Consider the following 10895-nt stretch of genomic DNA (forward strand, 5'->3'; position numbering starts at 1 on the left):
CTACACACTATACTCCTCTGCTACATCTATCACACTCTGTTACACACTATCCTCCTCTGCTACATCTATCACATCTATCACCCTACACACTATCCTCCTCTGCTACATTTATCACCCTACACACTATCCTCCTCTGCTACATCTATCACGCTACACACTATCCTCCTCTGCTACATCTATCACACTCCATTACACACTATCCTACTCTGCTACATCTATCACATCTATCACCCTACACACTATCCTCCTCTGCTACATCTATCACCCTACACACTATCCTCCTCTGCTATATCTATCACCCTACACACTATCCTCCTCTACTACATCTATCACACTCTGTTACACACTATCCCCCTCTGCTACATCTATCACACTGTTACACACTATCCTCCTCTGCTACATCTATCACAGTCTGTTACACACTATCCTCCTCTGCTACATCTATCACACTGTTACACACTATCCTCCTCTGCTACATCTATCACCTTCAGTTACACACAATGGGGTAACTTAACTTCCCTCTGTAAAGCTTCCCGCTTCGCCTCTTTACCGAGGCGAAGCAGGTAACTCCCCCCTCCGGCGCTACCCGCTAGAGACAGCAGCGCATCAGCCTAGTGCTGATGCCCTGTGTCTCTGTCCCGGCCAGCTCCACTAAGCATGCGCGGGATCTCGCAAGTATCGCGAGATCCCCGCGTGCAGCCTTGAGCCGGCAGCCACCGCAGCAGGGACAGCACTGTCCCTGCTGTGGGGATAGGCTAGTGCCAGGCTGTAGCTGTCGTTACCGCCCAGACCCCCGATCATACATGGGGGAGAAGCGGTATCAGTGCACATAACGTGCGCTGATACCGCTTCAGGGCTTCATACATTTCCCACAATATACCCTACTGCTGTATCATCCCCCCCACTCCTTACCCTACCTCTTGGCTACCTAGACACAGTACTCAACATCCCAGGGGCAAGCACTATTCACCATATCACACATTCCCCATCCCCCAAGGACATACACTGCCCACCCTACCCCTGTCCCAGGTTTTTATATTTTTTCCTGGGGGGCCATTGTATTTTATATTTACCTATTGTGACCAATATGTATGTTTGTGTTTTTTCCTGGAGGGACAATGTGTTTTAATTTATTCTTGTGCAATGTATTTTTTGTCAGCGCTTGCATTGCAGCATCTGTACACACTACTGTAGGCCCTCAGTCCTTGCATATTCAGATGTACACCAGGGAAGGACTGCGTAGTGGCGTTAGCATAAAGTTGCAGACACAGATTCAGAAAAATATGCAAGGAAAGCTACAACTGCGTCCAATTCAGAATTAGACCCTCCCCCTTTCACAGACCCTGCCCCCATTAGGGCTGCTTCCATAAATTTCCCGGGCTGGTTTTCTGACCCAATCCGCCCCTGGATATAGCGTTTTATGGGCCTTTAAAGTGAATTTATGCCTAATAATGTGCCAGGCTTTTCTTGTGAACCAAAGCTAGGGGTTTTCTTTGATCTCCTGCGGTATTTCTTGATCAGGGGCGTGTAAGAAACTAATAAGACAGCCTGAATCCAAAAATTCCTCTTCAAGAGAGGAATTAGCATATAAGTCACGGTGAAACAACCAATCCTTGACGTACCTGAGATGTGCTGCATAAGAGTACACCTGCACATTGGGAAAGTTAATACCTCCCTGACTTCTAAGTTGCTGCAATTTATGTAGGTCAATGCGAGACCTTTTTCCATTCCACACAAATTCCTGAAAATGTAATTAAGTTGTTAGAAATCAAAAATGGCAAAACTTGTATGGGACACATAATTTTTGGGGAAGAAACCATCTTAATTAGGCTTGCCCTTCCTGTGTATGAAAGCAATAATTTCTTCCATCCCTCTAATTCCAAAGAAATTGATTTAATGGCAACAGTAAAGTTCAACTCATACAGTAGGTGTGGGTTGTTAGTAACCTGTACCCCCAGGTATGTGATCTGTCTGTACGGCCCGTCGGGCAGCTCAGACGTAATGCCACTGATTTATTTACATTGACTTTAAAGCCTGATATTTCACCGAACACAGATAAAGTTAGAAATGTGATTCAGGGATTGCGAGGGATTCAATACAAATAATAGTGCATCATCGGCGAATGCCGTAATTTTAATCTCCTTTCTACCTATCCTAATGCCCTGAAAGGAACTGCTAGATTGTAGTATTCTAAGCAACGGGTCCAGGCTGATGTTGAATAGTAGGGGAGAGAGGGGACAGCCCTACCTTATACCCCTGTGCATGGTAATGGGGGAGCTACAGTAGCCATTGATCAATAAAGAGGTATGAGGGCTAGTGTAAAGAAATTTTACAAAGTTTATAAATAAAAGTGGAAACTTCTGTCTTTGTAAAATTTTAAACAAGTGTACCGTATCAAACGCTTTTTTTGTATCTAAGCTGATTAATACATTGTTAGTTTTATCTGCACCATGTGAAGCTACAACAGCTGCCACCGCTGTCCTAATTCCCCTTACTATTTGTTTGCCTCTTATAAATCCCAACTGATGAACCGTCAATATTTGTGGCATTAGCAATTGCAGTCTATCTGCCATTATCTTGTCCATTAATTTAATCTCTGTATTTAATATCGTTTTGGGCCTATAAGAGTCTACCAGTTGAGAATTTCTATCAGGTTTCGGGAATAAAACCGTATAAGCTTTATTAAACTGTGGGGCGACTGTATCATATTTTAGAATTGAGTTAAATAGTTCGAGCAAGGCCGGGGCTAAGTAGCCCTGTAGTATCTTATAATATTCATTTGTAAGCCCGTCTGGGCCAGGGGATTTATGGAGTTTCAATGAAGAGATAGCATGTGTTATCTCCTCTAGGGTTATTTCCTGACTTAGAATTTCCCCATCTCCATCAGTGAGCAAAGGGAGGTTGATGTCTGAGATCAAACTTTCATGCATCTCCTCATTGAAAGGACGGGTGTCATATAGGTTAGCATAATAATCTTCAAAATGTTGAAGAATATGTTTTGTTGACGTGTCTATAGAATCAGAATTGGGGTCCTTAATAGCAGTAATAAACCTTTTCGATGTTCCTGGTCTAGACATGTTGGCCAACAATCTACCAGTCTTGTTGCCCCAATGAAAATACTTAAACTTTTAAAAAGTTAAATGTTTTTTTGACTGCAATAACAGGAAATCATCCAATAATTGTCTGGCGTTTAGGTAGGATGTCTGGGTATCCGGATTCGGAGTGTCTATATATGTTTGCATTGTTCTAGTCAGGGAACTGTGAAGTTCCTGATATTGCGCTGAAGATTTAATTTTTTGTCGAGCTATATATTGAATGATATGGCCCCGCATTGTAGCTTGCACTACATCTATTTAAATTCTTTGGGATGCTTTTAAATAATTTCTCAGAGGGTCTTTAATCCAAAGAGTAGCTGGTTTAAAATCTTCTATAAAAAAAACTGAATTGGAGGCTTCCTGTAGGTCTTTAGAAGTAGCTTATATATGGGTCAGATTCAACTAAAGAAGCATGGATGGCTGCCCAAAACTCATGGAAAGATAGTTTGTTGGATAAGACGCACTACAAAGTACTTTTTACCTCGCATTTGCAATATGCATCTGGCAATAGGCCTGGGTCTTACTTAGATAACCTGGCACGAACCGAGCATTCGTCGCCCAATACAGTGGTTAAAATAATTGGTTCTGATGATGTTGCTTATGGGCGAACTTCAGAAATCGCAGAGGAATTTGTCAGCTATTATCATCAATTATATAAATCTAGATCAGTTTATACTCAACAGGAATTCATGATTTTTTATCTACTATATCCCTTCCAACACTCTCTCCAGAGGCAAGGGACTTTCTTGACTCTCATTTGATGTTAGAGGAATTTGAGGTGGCCTTAAATTCCTTTCCTAACGGTAAAGCGCCAGGGATCAACAGGATTCCCCTCGAGCTATATAAAAAAACTTAAAAAATGTTTGTACCACCATTGTTTGATCGTTTTATCCAAATTTACAAAAACAACACATTACCAAGTTATATGTCTGAGGCACTAATAATTGTTTTACCTAAAGTCCTAAACCAGGCAAGGACACTACTCGAGCTGACTCGTATCGGCCCATATCACTTGTTCCCACAGATGTGAAAATCCTAGCAAAAATACTGGCCTCCAGGTTTAATCAGGTTATAACCCAACTGATTCATCCTGATCAGACAGGCTTTTATGGCGGTAAATCTTCATCGCTTATTTAAACAGGTCCAGCATGGGGATGCACAAACTTCTATTATTGTGTCACTAGATGCCACTAAGGCGTTCGATTTGGTGGTATGGGCATTTCTATGGGAAACCATGGACCGTTTGGTAGTGATGAGCGGTTCGGATTCTGAGGAATCCGAACCGCTCCGAACAGGTGGAATCCGAGTCCATCCGAACGCAAGTTCGGGTGTTCCCGCCTGACTCGGATTCCACCTCGAGGCCGAACGTCACCCGTCCGGCGTCGGATTCTCGCGAGACCTCGCGAGAGCCGGGTGACGTTCGGCCTCTGTAAAAGGCACGGTGCCCGGCTGTCGGCGCCATTTTGCGTGACTGTATCCAGACGGAACAGTCACGCTTAGTTAGGTAGTGATAGAGAAGGGAAAAGCGAGACTAGAGTTAGATTAGTTAGGGAGAGTAGTTCTACTTCTTGCCACTGTTTGCTCCGTGACTGGGCTTAGCCCACTGTGTGTATATTATACAAGCTCCGTGACTGGACTTAGCCAACTGTGTGCAATATGTATTATACAAGCTCCGTGACTGGACTGAGCCCACTGAGTGTATTATACAAGCTCCGTGACTGGACTTAGCCCACTGAGTGTATTATTTATATTATACAAGCTACGTGACTGGGCTTAGCCCACTGTGTGTATATTATACAAGCTCCGTGGCCAACTGTGTGCACTGTGTATTATACAAGCTCCGTGAAAGGGCATAAGCCCACTGAGTGTATTATACAAGCTCCGTGACAGGGCATAAGCCCACTGAGTGTATTATACAAGCTCCGTGACAGGGCATAAGCCCACTGAGTGTATTATACAAGCTCCGTGACAGGGCATAAGCCCACTGAGTGTATTATACAAGCTCTGTGACAGGGCATAAGCCCAGTGAGTGCATACAAGCTCCGTGAAAGGGCATAGCCCACTGTGTCTATTATACAAGCTCCGTGAAAGGGCATAAGCCCACTGAGTGTATTATACAAGCTCCGTGACAGGGCATAAGCCCACTGTGTCTATTATACAAGCTCCGTGAAAAGGCCTTAGCCCACTGAGTGTATTATACAAACTCTGTGACTGGGCTTAGCCCACTGTGTGTATATTGTACAAGCTCCGTGACTAGACTTAGCCAACTGTGTGCACTGTGTACTATACAAGCTCCGTGACTGGACTTAGCCCACTGAGTGTAATATACAAACTCTGTGACTGGACTTAGCCCACTGTGTGTATATTATACAAGCTCCGTGACTGGACTTAGCCCACTGAGTGTATTATACAAGCTCCGTGACTGGGCTTAGCCCACCTAGTGTATTATGCAAACTCCATGACTGGACTTAGCCCACTGAGTGTATTATACAAGCTCGGTGACTGGCTTAGCCCACTTAGTGTATTATACAAACTCCGTGACTGGACTTAGCCCACTGTGTGAATTTTACAACCTCCGTGACTGGGCTTAGCCCACTGTGTGTATAACACAAGCTCCGTGAAAGGGCATAAGCCCAGTGAGTGCATACAAGCTCCGTGAAAGGGCATAGCCCACTGTGTCTATTATACAAGCTCCGTGAAAGGGCATAAACCCACTGTGTCTATTATACAAGCTCCGTGAAAGGGCATAAGCCCAGTGAGTGTATTATACAAGCTCCGTGAAAGGGCATAGCCCACTGTGTCTATTACACAAGCTCTGTGACAGGGCATAGCCCACTGAGTATATTATACAAGCTCCGTGACAGGGCATAAGCCCACTGAGTGTATTATACAAGCTCCGTGACAGGGCATAAGCCCACTGAGTATAATATACAGGCTCCGTGACAGGGCATAAGCCCACTGAGTGTATTATACAAGCTCTGTGACAGGGCATAAGCCCACTGAGTGTATTATACAAGCTCAGTGAAATGGCATAGCCTACTGTGTCTATTATACAAGCTCCGTGAAAGGGCATAAGCCCACCGAGTGTATTATACAAGCTCCGTGACAGGTCATAAGCCCACTGAGTGTATTATACAAGCTCCGTGACAGGGCATAAGCCCACTGAGTGTATTATATAAGCTCCGTGACAGGACATAAGCCCACTGAGTGCATACAAGCTCCGTCAAAGGGCATAAGCCCACTGAGTGTATTATACAAGCTCCGTGACAGGGCATTAGCCCACTGAGTGCATACAAGCTCCGTGACAGGGCATAAGCCCACTGTGTCTATTATACAAGCTCCGTGACAGGGCATAAGCCCAGTGAGTGCATACAAGCTCTGTGAAAGGGCATAAGCCCACTGAGTGTATTATACAAGCTCCGTGACAGGGCATAAGCCCACTGAGTGTATTATACAAGCTCCGTGACAGGGCATAAGCCCACTGAGTGTATTATATAAGCTCTGTGACAGGGCATAAGCCCACTGAGTGTATTATACAAGCTCCGTGACAGGGCATAAGCCCAGTGAGTGCATACAAGCTCCATGAAAGGGCATAGCCCACTGTGTCTATTATACAAGCTCCGTGAAAGGGCATAAGCCCACTGAGTGTATTATACAAGCTCCGTGACAGGGCATAAGCCCACTGTGTCTATTATACAAGCTCCGTGAAAGGTCATAAGCCCACTGAGTGTATTATACAAGCTCCGTGAAAGGGCATAAGCCCACTGAGTGTATTATACAAACTCCGTGATAGGGCATAGCCCACTGAGTATTATACAAGCTCTGTGACAGGGCATAAGCCCACTGAGTGTATTATACCAGCTCCGTGAAAGGGCATAAGCCCACTGAGTGTATTATACAAGCTCCGTGACAGGGCATAAGCCCACTGAGTGTAATATACAGGCTCCGTGACAGGGCATAAGCCCACTGAGTGTATTATACAAGCTCCGTGACAGGGCATAAGCCCAGTGAGTGTATTATACAAGCTCCGTGAAAGGTCATAGCCCACTGTGTCTATTATACAAGCTCTGTGACAGGGCATAGCCCACTGAGTATATTATACAAGCTCCGTGACAGGGCATAAGCTCACTGAGTGTATTATACAAGCTCCGTGACATGGCATAAGCCCACTGAGTGTATTATACAAGCTCCGTGACAGGGAATAAGCCCACTGAGTGTATTATACAAGCTCCGTGACAGGGCATAAGCCCACTGAGTGTATTATACAAGCTCCGTGACAGGGCATAAGCCCACTGGGTGCATACAGGCTCCTTGAAAGGGCATAAGCCCACTGTGTGTATTATACAAGCTCCGTGACAGCGCATAAGCCCACTGTGTCTATTATACAAGCTCTGTGACAGGGCATAAGCCCACTGAGTGTATTATACAAGCTCCGTGAAAGGGCATAAGCCCACTGAGAGTATTATACAAGCTCCGTGACAGGGCATAAGCCCACTGAGTGTAATATACAGGCTCCGTGACAGGGCATAAGCCCACTGAGTGTTATACAAGCTCCGTGAAAGGGCATAAGCCCACTGAGTGTATTGTACAAGCTCCGTGAAAGGGCATAAGCCCACTGAGTGTATTATACAAGCTCCATGATAGGGCATAGCCCACTGAGTATTATACAAGCTCTGTGACAGGGCTTAAGCCCACTGAGTGTATTATACAAGCTCTGTGAAAGGGCATAAGCCCACTGAGTGTATTATACAAGCTCCGTGACAGGGCATAAGCCCAGTGAGTGTATTAAACAAGCTCCTTGACAGGGCATAAGCCCACTGTGTGTATTATACAAGCTCTGTGACAGGGCATAAGCCCACTGAGTGTATTATACAAGCTCCGTGACAGGGCATAAGCCCAGTGAGTGCATACAAGCTCCATGAAAGGGCATTGCCCACTGTGTCTATTATACAAGCTCCGTGAAAGGGCATAAGCCCACTGAGTGTATTATACAAGCTCCGTGACAGGGCATAAGCCCACTGTGTCTATTATACAAGCTCCGTGAAAGGGCATAAGCCCACTGAGTGTATTATACAAGCTCCGTGAAAGGGCATAAGCCCACTAAGTGTATTATACAAGCTCCATGATAGGGCATAGCCCACTGAGTATTATACAAGCTCTGTGACAGGGCATAAGCCCACTGAGTGTATCATACAAGCTCCGTGAAAGGGCATAAGCCCACTGAGTGTATTATACAAGCTCCGTGACAGGGCATAAGCCCACTGAGTGTAATATACAGGCTCCGTGACAGGGCATAAGCCCACTGAGTGTATTATACAAGCTCGGTGACAGGGCATAAGCCCAGTGAGTGTATTATACAAGCTCCGTGAAAGGGCATAGCCCACTGTGTCTATTATACAAGCTCTGTGACAGGGCATAGCCCACTGAGTATATTATACAAGCTCCGTGACAGGGCATAAGCTCCCTGAGTGTATTATACAAGCTCCGTGACATGGCATAAGCCCACTGAGTGTATTATACAAGCTCCGTGACGGGGAATAAGCCCACTGAGTGTATTATACAAGCTCCATGACAGGGCATAAGCCCACTGAGTGTATTATACAAGCTCCTTGACAGGGCATAAGTCCACTGGGTGCAAACAAGCTCCTTGAAAGGGCATAAGCCCACTGTGTGTATTATACAAGCTCCGTGACAGGGCATAAGCCCACTGTGTCTATTATACAAGCTCCGTGACAGGGCATAAGCCCACTGAGTGTATTATACAAGCTCCGTGAAAGGGCATAAGCCCACTGAGTGTATTATACAAGCTCCGTGACAGGGCATAAGTCCACTGAGTGTAATATACAGGCTCCGTGACAGGGCATAAGCCCACTGAGTGTATTATACAAGCTCCGTGACAGGGCATAAGCCCAGTGAGTGTATTATACAAGCTCCGTGAAAGGGCATAGCCCACTGTGTCTATAATACAAGCTCTGTGACAGGGCATAGCCCACAGAGTATATTATACAAGCTCCGTGACAGGGCATAAGCTCACTGAGTGTATTATACAAGCTACGTGACATGGCATAAGCCCACTGAGTGTGTTATACAAGCTCCGTGACAGGGAATAAGCCCACTGAGTGTATTATACAAGCTCCGTGACAGGGCATAAGCCCACTGAGTGTATTATACAAGCTCCGTGACAGGGCATAAGCCCAGTGGGTGCATACAAGCTCCTTGAAAGGGCATAAGCCCACTGTGTGTATTATACAAGCTCCGTGACAGGGCATAAGCCCACTGTGTCTATTATACAAGCTCCGTGACAGGGCATTAGCCCACTGAGTGCATACAAGCTCCGTGACAGGGCATAAGCCCACTGTGTCTATTATACAAGCTCCGTGACAGGGCATAAGCCCAGTGAGTGCATACAAGCTCTGTGAAAAGGCATAAGCCCACTGAGTGTATTATACAAGCTCCGTGACAGGGCATAAGCCCACTGAGTGTATTATACAAGCTCCGTGACAGGGCATAAGCCCACTGAGTGTATTATACAAGCTCTGTGACAGGGCATAAGCCCACTGAGTGTATTATACAAGCTCCATGACAGGGCATAAGCCCAGTGAGTGCATACAAGCTCCATGAAAGGGCATAGCCCACTGTGTCTATTATACAAGCTCCGTGAAAGGGCATAAGCCCACTGAGTGTATTATACAAGCTCCGTGACAGGGCATAAGCCCACTGTGTCTATTATACAAGCTCCGTGAAAGGGCATAAGCCCACTGAGTGTATTATACAAGCTCCGTGAAAGGGCATAAGCCCACTGAGTGTATTATACAAGCTCCGTGATAGGGCATAGCCCACTGAGTATTATACAAGCTCCGTGACAGGGCATAAGCCCACTGAGTGTATTATACAAGCTCCGTGAAAGGGCATAAGCCCACTGAGTGTATTATACAAGCTCCGTGACAGGGCATAAGCCCACTGAGTGTAATATACAGGCTCCGTGACAGGGCATAAGCCCACTGAGTGTATTATACAAGCTCCGTGACAGGGCATAAGCCCAGTGAGTGTATTATACAAGCTCCGTGAAAGGTCATAGCCCACTGTGTCTATTATACAAGCTCTGTGACAGGGCATAGCCCACTGAGTATATTATACAAGCTCCGTGACAGGGCATAAGCTCACTGAGTGTATTATACAAGCTCCGTGACATGGCATAAGCCCACTGAGTGTATTATACAAGCTCCGTGACAGGAAATAAGCCCACTGAGTGTATTATACAAGCTCCATGACAGGGCATAAGCCCACTGAGTGTATTATACAAGCTCCGTGAAAGGGCATAAGCCCACTGGGTGCATACAGGCTCCTTGAAAGGGCATAAGCCCACTGTGTGTATTATACAAGCTCCGTGACAGGGCATAAGCCCACTGTGTCTATTATACAAGCTCTGTGACAGGGCATAAGCCCACTGAGTGTATTATACAAGCTCCGTGAAAGGGCCTAAGCCCACTGAGAGTATTATACAAGCTCTGTGACAGGGCATAAGCCCACTGAGTGTAATATACAGGCTCCGTGACAGGGCATAAGCCCACTGAGTGTTATACAAGCTCCGTGAAAGGGCATAAGCCCACTGAGTGTATTGTACAAGCTCCGTGAAAGGGCATAAGCCCACTGAGTGTATTATACAAGCTCCATGATAGGGCATAGCCCACTGAGTATTATACAAGCTCTGTGACAGGGCATAAGCCCACTGAGTGTATTATACAAGCTCTGTGAAAGGGCATAAGCCTACTGAGTGTATTATACAAGCTCCGTGACAGG

This window comes from Taudactylus pleione, unplaced genomic scaffold (assembly GCF_031769625.1).
Source record: "Taudactylus pleione unplaced genomic scaffold, aTauple2 ptg000002l, whole genome shotgun sequence".
NCBI lineage: Eukaryota > Metazoa > Chordata > Amphibia > Anura > Myobatrachidae > Taudactylus > Taudactylus pleione.